At 38.0% G+C, this 8,843-nt stretch overlaps 1 long non-coding RNA gene across 1 annotated transcript; it reads right to left on the minus strand.

The window, feature by feature from the left end:
- Positions 1–4,011: 4,011 nt before the first annotated feature.
- On the minus strand, positions 4,012–5,738 carry LOC115290125. The gene is made up of 2 exons (XR_003907971.1): positions 5,661–5,738; positions 4,012–4,871 (listed from the first exon to the last, which is right to left on the minus strand). It is a non-coding gene; the product is annotated as an uncharacterized LOC115290125 (long non-coding RNA).
- Between the last annotated feature and the right edge of the window lie 3,105 nt (positions 5,739–8,843).

Here is an 8,843-nt window from a genome sequence, read left to right on the forward strand (position 1 = left end):
GAAAGCTGAACAATTATGGTTAGGGCCATCATAAGAAGGAAAGTAGGCACACCATAGGCCATTATCACTGAAATAGGCACAGACAAGTCATGCTCGTCATCAAAAGAAGCTTTCCATGATTGTTACTCAAGACCATTGATGTTACAAACCAATGTTCCTCAACTGTGGCCACCTGTTACAATGGGCTGGTAAGCTAAAAAGCAAAATAAAGCAAAACAAAACAAAAAACCCCAGACTTCACCCCTAGAGATTCAAATTTAATTGGTCTGAAGTAAGCAGGCCTTGATATTTTGTGGTTCTTTTGGTTTGTGATTTGTTTTTTCTTTTTTCTTTCTTTCTTTCTTTCTTTTTTTAATTTTTCTTTTTACTTCCTAAATGATTATAAAGTGATCTGGAGCTTAGAACCACCTTTACAAAAAGTTTCCAAAGTAGGCTGTGTGCTTCTTTATTGCTAAAATAATTAATTTTGGCTGTTGTGTACTAGTAAGCTCTTATTTCCCTGAAATCGAGGGGCATTTTCTGAATGCTTTAATCTCATTCATCCAACAGAAAAAAAAAAAAAGAAAGAAAAAAGAAAAAAAACCACCTAATTGTTTCTAACATATGTTCAAGGCACTGTGTAACAACTTTTGTATCTTATTTGATTTCATTTTAGCCATGACCTTACAAGGACCTCAAGTTAACCTTTTACTCCATTTCTCAAAAGGCATGGTAGTATCTTGTCTGCACTTGGTACTATGCTATTTGTACAGAATAAACATTAGGGAGTATCGAGCCTATAACAACCCCATCCTTTTCTCCTGCATTCATGGAAAAATACTTACCTCTCCTGGAAACAGAACAAACTGTCTACAACTATTGTTTTTCTCGTGTCTGCAATGGGTGAAGCTTCTGACAATATTAATCACTCCGCTTTTGAGAAGGTACAGCGAGCATATACATATTGTCCTAAGTCCTTACATCTTATTTTGAAAGACTGTTAACATTCTTACTTGTCATCATAGCAAAGCTTTAAGGTTTCTTCTGTTTTCAGAATCAAAGCGCCTCATGAAGCACTTGTGTGAATGACGGGATTTCCCAAAGACAAGTTCAGGCACTTCTGATAATAGTCCCAGAATAGAGATGTTGGAACGAGCGAGTGGAAAGAATTTTGGAGCTGCATTTGGAAGATACAGAATAAAACTGATTTGGAATGCTTCCAAACTGCGTGACCTTAAACAGGTCATTTAACCCTTATAATTCCCAATGTCTTTGGGGATGGTAGTTCTTGCCCCATTCAGACCATCAAAAGACACAATGAGCATGGAAGAATCCCTCTTCGGAGGCACATTTTTCACTTTTGAAAGGTACAGTGCAGATGGATATGTTTCCCTTCCTTCTGCCACTTCTCTCCACCCTTCTCCGCAAGGTGCCTGGACTGTCTAAACACCAGCCCTGCTCACCCAGCTCTGGGAGCAGAAGATGCTCAGTGCTGAGCAAACAGACAGGTGAAGGGCAGAGATTGACCTGGGAGAAAGAAACCAAAGGGGACAGGGTGACAGTAAGTTTAAAGAATCAGAGGGGCACCTGGGTGGCTCAGTTGGTTGGGCATCCGACTTCGGCTCAGGTTATGATATCATGGTTTGCGGGTTCGTGGTTTGCGGGTTCGAGCCCCACGTTGGGCTCTGCTGACAGCTAGCTCAGAGCCTGGAGTCTGTCTTCAGATTCTGTATCTCCCCCTCTCTCTGACCCTCCCCTGCTTGCGCTGTCTCTCTCTGTCTCTCAAAAAAATTGTAAAAAAAAAATCAGAGAAAGGTAATGCATGCTCTACTATGCTTTCTAGATTTTATTTTGCAAAATATTAAAAGTATTTATTTTTTGTAAGGATATATATCTGTTTACACCTTTAAGTTTCTTTTATGGAGTAATCGAGAGCTTATAAGAAGAAACATCAGCAAGGCTAAACCAAAAAACAAAAACAAAAACAAAAAACTACAATAGGAAGCTCATTTGAAAATACTAAACTGTATTGGGAAAATCAACCCTTGAGCTCCAGATGATAAAAACACTTGACCAATTATGACCAACAATACAGTACCAGGAACAGAAGGAAGAAAGGCAGTGTTAGGAAGCCAAATATTCTTATTGACATTTGTCTGACTCACTATAAAGGAAAGAGGATGAGGTAAAATACAATGAATGTCTAGCATGCAATCACAAAATAGCATGAGCTCAGGGAAACTTCTTACATGTCACTTAATTCTGCATATTAAATGAATCATGAAATAGTGGAAATTCTTGGCTGCTATAACTATTGGTCTAGAGCTGTATTGTTATCTCAAATAATTTTCAGTACATTTCATAAGGTGATTACTATTTCATGCCTTCCCACTGTCATCTGCAGATTGGAAAGTAGAGACTCTGAGAGGCAAAGCACCAAGTGTACCAAGCCTAATGCATTATTTGTTTGCTCGTTATTTATTATCCTTTCTTCCCCTTGGAATCAAAGATTTGCCTGGGTTTAGTAATTAACCATAGAAGATTGCATGTTTTCTTTTTGTGAGCAATTAGTAAAGGCAAATATTGAAAAATATGTATTTCTATCTCCTTGATTTCAACTAAGTAAAAATGGAAAATATTCTATGGCCCAAACTAAACTCTTCATATAGCCATAAAATCATAAAAATAAAATTCCCGGTGGAAATGTATTATTAATTTAAAAACTAATAATAGAAATATTATGAAGGGAAATTCTTTTATTAGAAGAAATGAAACAGCAGTATATTTACTCATTTAATATGTATGTCACAGAATTATTTTAGAATCCAGGTTTATTTGGAAAAAAGTATGACGCCTTTAACAAAAATACTTTTATTTTTCAGTAAGTATAAAAATAAAAATGTAAATGAGTAGTTTATGTAATTTCTAATGCTAGAATAGCACTGAACTGTATCACTGGTGGTATTGACAATCTTAATTAAGCAGTGATTTAATGATAATGTGAACAAGTGTGGCGTATTTTTTTAGTCAGATTGACACTACTCAAGACACAAGCATAACTGATGTTCCCCCAGTAAGATGCAAATGTAGGGGAACATCTGATGCCAATGATAAAATTAAGGTCAAGGACTTAGTAAAATATGTTATAAACTGTAACAGATGTTCCCAGATGAAATCACATTTCTATTAAAAACTATACACATGCTCGGTCGATAGAACCTAGGATCTCAGAACCATAGACCCGGAAGGGATTTTTAGAAATGAGCCATTCCCATCCTTCTTAGGTGAGGATACTGGGGCTCCTGGGGCATCGGCTGAGTGACCAACTCTTTATCTCAGTTCAGGTCATGATCTCGTGGTTGGTGAGTTTGAACCCCATCCATGTGAGGTGCTGTGGTGACTGTGCAGAGCCTGCTTGGGATTCTCTGTCTCCCTCTCTGTCCATCCCTCCCTTACTCATGCTCTTTCTCTCTCTGTCTCAAAATAAATAAATAAACTTAAAAAAAATAAAACTAAATTGAGGAAACTGACACACAAAAAATGTTAGTGATGAACACAAGCTCCCACAGTTAGTTATGTGTCCAGACTAGTGCTCAAGCCCTTTCTTTCTATGATTCCAGGTTTTCTGTGATGATGACAAATAAAGGGACATTTTTAATATTTTACTTAAAAACATATTTAGGGTGAATTATATTGTGTGGTAAAGTTAGACACAGGAATATTAACAACACAGACCATTCCATCTTTTGGATCTTCCCTGATTCTTGCTCCTGGATATTTACTCTGATATTTACTCTTAAATTATGCAGTAAATTATATTTACCCTTAAATTACTCCTATATTTACTCCTAAAGTACAAATTCCAAGGAATGCTACCATTTTCCAGGCCTTATAAAGATGCCAACTAATATTGAATCTGCAACACATTTTAAAAATTTCAGTAGTACTATTAAAGATCAGCAAATATTAGCACCATACTAGTGTGTGGGTGGTACCTCTCTAAATACAGATGATGCATAAACACTTTCTCAGTTGATCGTTCACAAGGTTTAATATTATCCAGAGTTTGGGTGCTCATATTAAACTTCTGTGAATCACAAAAGATTTGGCAACAATGGGCAAATACTTAACACTGCCAAAATTAGAAGCACTACAGTGAATGTCACATGCTTTCTTTCATAGAGAAATCAAGTTGACATTGGAGAAACACACTTAAAGAATAAATACATATTCTAAGATGCATGTAATTTATCACTTGTGATTTTTTAAGGCCTTATCATAGACTGGGAACTATACAATGTGAATTCCATTATAGTCTCTTATATCACATCAGGAGGGATTCTGACCCCAGCTTTTCATGGATCAACTGGGATAGATTTTGCAGAAGAGAGACACCAATAAAATGAGGAAAATAAGACTAACTTTAATCCCAATAATAAAGATGCAAAACTAATGAGCTCTTCCCATTCTAACCAACAGCAGAATTGGCCATTGTGGCCAATAACCTAGAAGTTAATATGGACTCCTTACTTGTACCCATTCCTCACCTCAAAAAGAAAAAAAGTCATTAAACTTTATCTAAAGACTTCAGCGCACTATCTTAAATTCACTTCAGTGGTTCTCAAATGTATGGGTTTCAGAATCCCCTATTTGGTACAAATACAAAGGCCCTTGAGTTCTCCTATGTCAAAGAGCCTGGGCCTCGGTGGGCTTTATTAGCTGTCCACATGATTATGATATGCAACAAGTTTGGGAAACACTACTTTGGGGTATGCTCTTAGTTTTCCTCTCCCAGATAATTGCATTTGCTTCTTAATTGTTCTGCTCGATGCCAGCTTCCTTCTGTACCAATCCACTCTTCAGCCAGTCAACAAACCTGAAAAAGTCTCAACCTAAAAAAAAAAAAAAAAAAAAAGAATGGCCACTTATCACACTGGAAAGTAGATCAAGATTTGTTGTGCACTTAAGGCCTTTCAAGATTTGGTTCTTGCAGTCTTCTCCAGCCTGATTTATCATCATTCCCCTTTAGGTGCGCAGTGCCTTCCTGGAGTCCAGGTTATTTATTGAGCTCTTACCATAAGTACAATGCTGAAGCTGAGACTGCAGATAAGGCGATGAAGAAATAGAAGCCATACCAGTTCTCAAAAGGTGAAAAACATAAAAGTGAACATGTTTAACTTCATTAAAATTATAATAGATGTGCATAAGAGTTATGAAAGCATATGATGGGGGCCTCACCTCATCCGGGGCTTTTCAGCGGTAGGTTCCTCAAGCAAGGTGTTTTTAAACTAGTGCTTGAAGTTTTTATGGAAATCACAAAATAAATGGCAAGAGGTTCAAAGGGGCCTTTAAAGATAGAGAACAGAATGTACAAAGGTCCAATGGTGAGAGAAGAACATTTTTAAGAAACATTTCCAAGGAATATCATTCAGCGCTATCTTATTTGTGGGGAGACTTTCTAAGACCTCCAGTGGATGCTTGCAAGTGCAAATAGTACTAACCCTACATATAATATGGTTATTCCTACAATACATACCTAGGAGGGAGTTTCATTTAAAAATAGGCACAATAAGAGATTAAAAACTCTTAATAGCCAATAATAAAACAGAACAATGATCACAATGTACTGTAATAAAGGTTATGTGCATGCGATCTGTCTCCAAACACCCTACTCTACTTACCCTTCTCTTCTTGAGGTGATGTGAGATGATAAAGTGCTTATTTTAATTTGATTTAAAATGTTAAAATCTCCATGACCTAGGCATGTAAAACAAAATGAAATTCAGTATATCCAATATCAGTAGAAAGATCCTTCATATTAACACACATAATTACTATTGATCTCCAGAGAACCTATGTGTCAGGGATTAGAGGCTTAATGATCTCATCTCGTTATACTATCAAACCTGTACAGGAAGATGCTGTAATCCACAACTTCCTGAAAAGGAGCCTGCAACACAAAGAGGAGGTAACAGACCCTACATGACACACACAGAAAGTGGGAAGACTGGCGCGCACACTCAGGTCTTGGGCTCTATAGTTTTCATTCATCCCTTCATGTGCTGTGAACCTAATGAAACAATGGAGCTATATTTGGGGCTAAAGAAGTGGATGATGATCCCCATGTGTAGATACAAGAATACTAACGGGAATTTTCTCTCTTTTCTAATTAATTGAGAAAAACATATCAGAAGAGATGGAAATTTTGAGTTAATTGGTTCAGGGAAATGAGATAGCTTGATTAAGCAAGAGTACATGATAGCCAGTAGATGTTTATTACAGAGGGAAATGAGGCCCACCTAGAGTCCTGGGGAGAGTCAGCAGGCTGGCCTTGAAAAGCGTGGTTACAGCAGGAGGGAAAAATTGGCGATGAGATGCAAAAGGAGATATTCAGCCATGAGAAACTGTTTGTGGGAAAGTGTGCTTTGCAAATCTGTCTTCCTGGCAAATTTAAGATACTTTCTTTACATCATCTATCTACTTGCTTTATTAACTCATTCAATTTCTTCTTTAATTCCAAAAGCAAATCTGATTGTTTGCTGCATTCTATGCACATTTCTGGGTGTTGGGCATCACATAAAGACAAAATAAAGACTCCTTCCCTTCATAGAGTTGTTTTATTTATTTTTTAAAAGTATATTCCACTCCCGTTGCAGAGCCCAGCATGGGGCTTGATATCAAGACCTGAGCTGAGATGAAGAGTCAAATCCTTATCTGACTGAGCCACCCAGGTGGTCCTTCCCTCATAGAATTTTATGTCCAGGGGATGGCACAGAACCGTAAACCAGAAAGTGTCGTCTTATCTGACAGGTGCTAAAATAGCAGCTGAGGGTGCTTTGGAGACACAGGGAAAAAGATATCTGTATTATTAAGAAATTAGAAAGAGTCCTTTTAAAGAACTCGGTCTTGAAGAATGGGAATTAAATAGGTAGAGAGAAGGTTTTAAGTAAAGGTGTGCCTGCATCATTCAGTCAGTTAAGCTTCTAACTCCTGGTTTCCATTCAGGTCACGATCTCGAAGTTTGTGAATTTAAGCCCTACATCAGGCTCTGCACTGACAGTGTGGTACTTGCTTGGGATCCTCTCTCCCTCCCTCTCTCTGCCCCTCCCCTGCTGATGAGCTGACTCTCTCTCTCTCTCTGTCTCTCTCTGTCTCTCTGTCTCTGTCTCTCTCTCTCAAAATAAATAAATAAAACTTAAAACATTTAAAATGTTTTAAGTAAAGAGAATAATACCTGGGAAATTCTTGAGGACAGAGGCAGAGTTTGATAGGACCAGAGCAGAGCAGAAGATGCTTGTGAGCTTGAAATAGAAGATGAGCCAACAGAAACTGGTAGGTGCCATATCACGTGAAGGAGCTTGGATAGCAAGCTGGGGAATTTGAGAGAAACCACAAATCTCTGGGAAGCCACTAAAAGATTTAAATCAGCAGAGTGATGAAATCAGATACATGCTTAGTAAAGACCATATTGGATGCAATGTGAGGAGAAAACAGGAGGAACTCCAGGCATGGGGACAGGATGGAAGACTGGCCCAAACCCGAGTGATTGGGCAGATGGTTACAGATATGGGAACTCAGGACAAGGGGCAGATTGGACTAAAGAAATCAAGATTTTATCCCAATTACTTTCTCACAAATTCCCATCATCTCTTCTTTAACATATTAATAAGGAGAAGGAAGAAATATATATAATTGATAAAGAATGGATTTGGACATTTTTGTGCTTATTTTCTGGCCTTAATCTGAACCTAAGCTTCTTGGGAACTGTGTTTGTCTCAAATTCTTAGAAGCAGGAGACATGAACTCAGAGGGACCCTGGCGGGCAATGTTCTCACCCTGTTCCCTCCTGTCTCCACTCCTCAAGATTTAAAAAAATAGGAAGGCACCTCTTCACAGTGACTTCATGATGATCTTGGATGGGGAAAAACCGAAGCCTCTGTCAGGAATAAAAGAACTCACTGAGAGTATGGTTTTTACTTTGGTTGCACTTACCTTTTGCCAAATAGTGTCTATGATGCCAAGATTCACATTTTCAGGCAGCATGAAGGAGAGAAAAGTAAGTCATCCACCACTTTGGAATGGATTTCTTACCTTCTTCACTGTGGATAAGGAGCATTATTGATCTGATTAGGGTGGTTCAATTAGCAGAGCAAACAGATTCCTAGACTGGAGAAAAAGCTAAATGACTTTTGTCCTTGACCTAGAGAAATTACCTGGGCAATCAATACTTCCATTTCCACGTCTCCTAAAGGAGTATGGTATGAGGTACACTATCCAAAGGAGTGAGTCTCAAGCCCAGTAGATTTTGATGTGGTTTGGGAACCACTTCTCCAAATATAAAGATTGTAGGGAGCTTTTGAAAATGGATATATTTTATTTGGGCTCCCTCCTCAAAAAGGGTGGTAGGGCAGCTTGTGGAAGATCAATGCAAGATTCAAGCAAAACGTAAAAGTATCTCTGTAAATCAATGTTGATTTCAGGAAACTATGATACTGCTGTAATAAATGATGCCCAATAACAAAAGTATTTGGTTATTTTACAGTCTTACTCAAACGAGGAAACAGCATTAATCCTAACACTTTCTGTTGCTTCTTATATAGCAAGCAGGAGTTTCTGGTGGCCAACATAAGAAGCCAACTCTATAATCTAAGGAGAAAATAAAAATTGTGGAAAGTCATAGGAGTGGCTCATCGGAATGAAGGGTAAGATGACAAGGAAGCCGGATGAAGACTTGAAACATTTGACTCTAGGGACCTGGGTAGTAGGAAGTCTCTCAAAGGGGGCAGCTGAAAAAAGTAAAATTCTTATCAAATCGAGTGCTTTTAAAAATGATGTTTGGGGAGGAATGAGCCAGTAGGAAAAGG

Source organism: Suricata suricatta, chromosome 4 (assembly GCF_006229205.1).
Source record: "Suricata suricatta isolate VVHF042 chromosome 4, meerkat_22Aug2017_6uvM2_HiC, whole genome shotgun sequence".
Lineage (NCBI taxonomy): Eukaryota > Metazoa > Chordata > Mammalia > Carnivora > Herpestidae > Suricata > Suricata suricatta.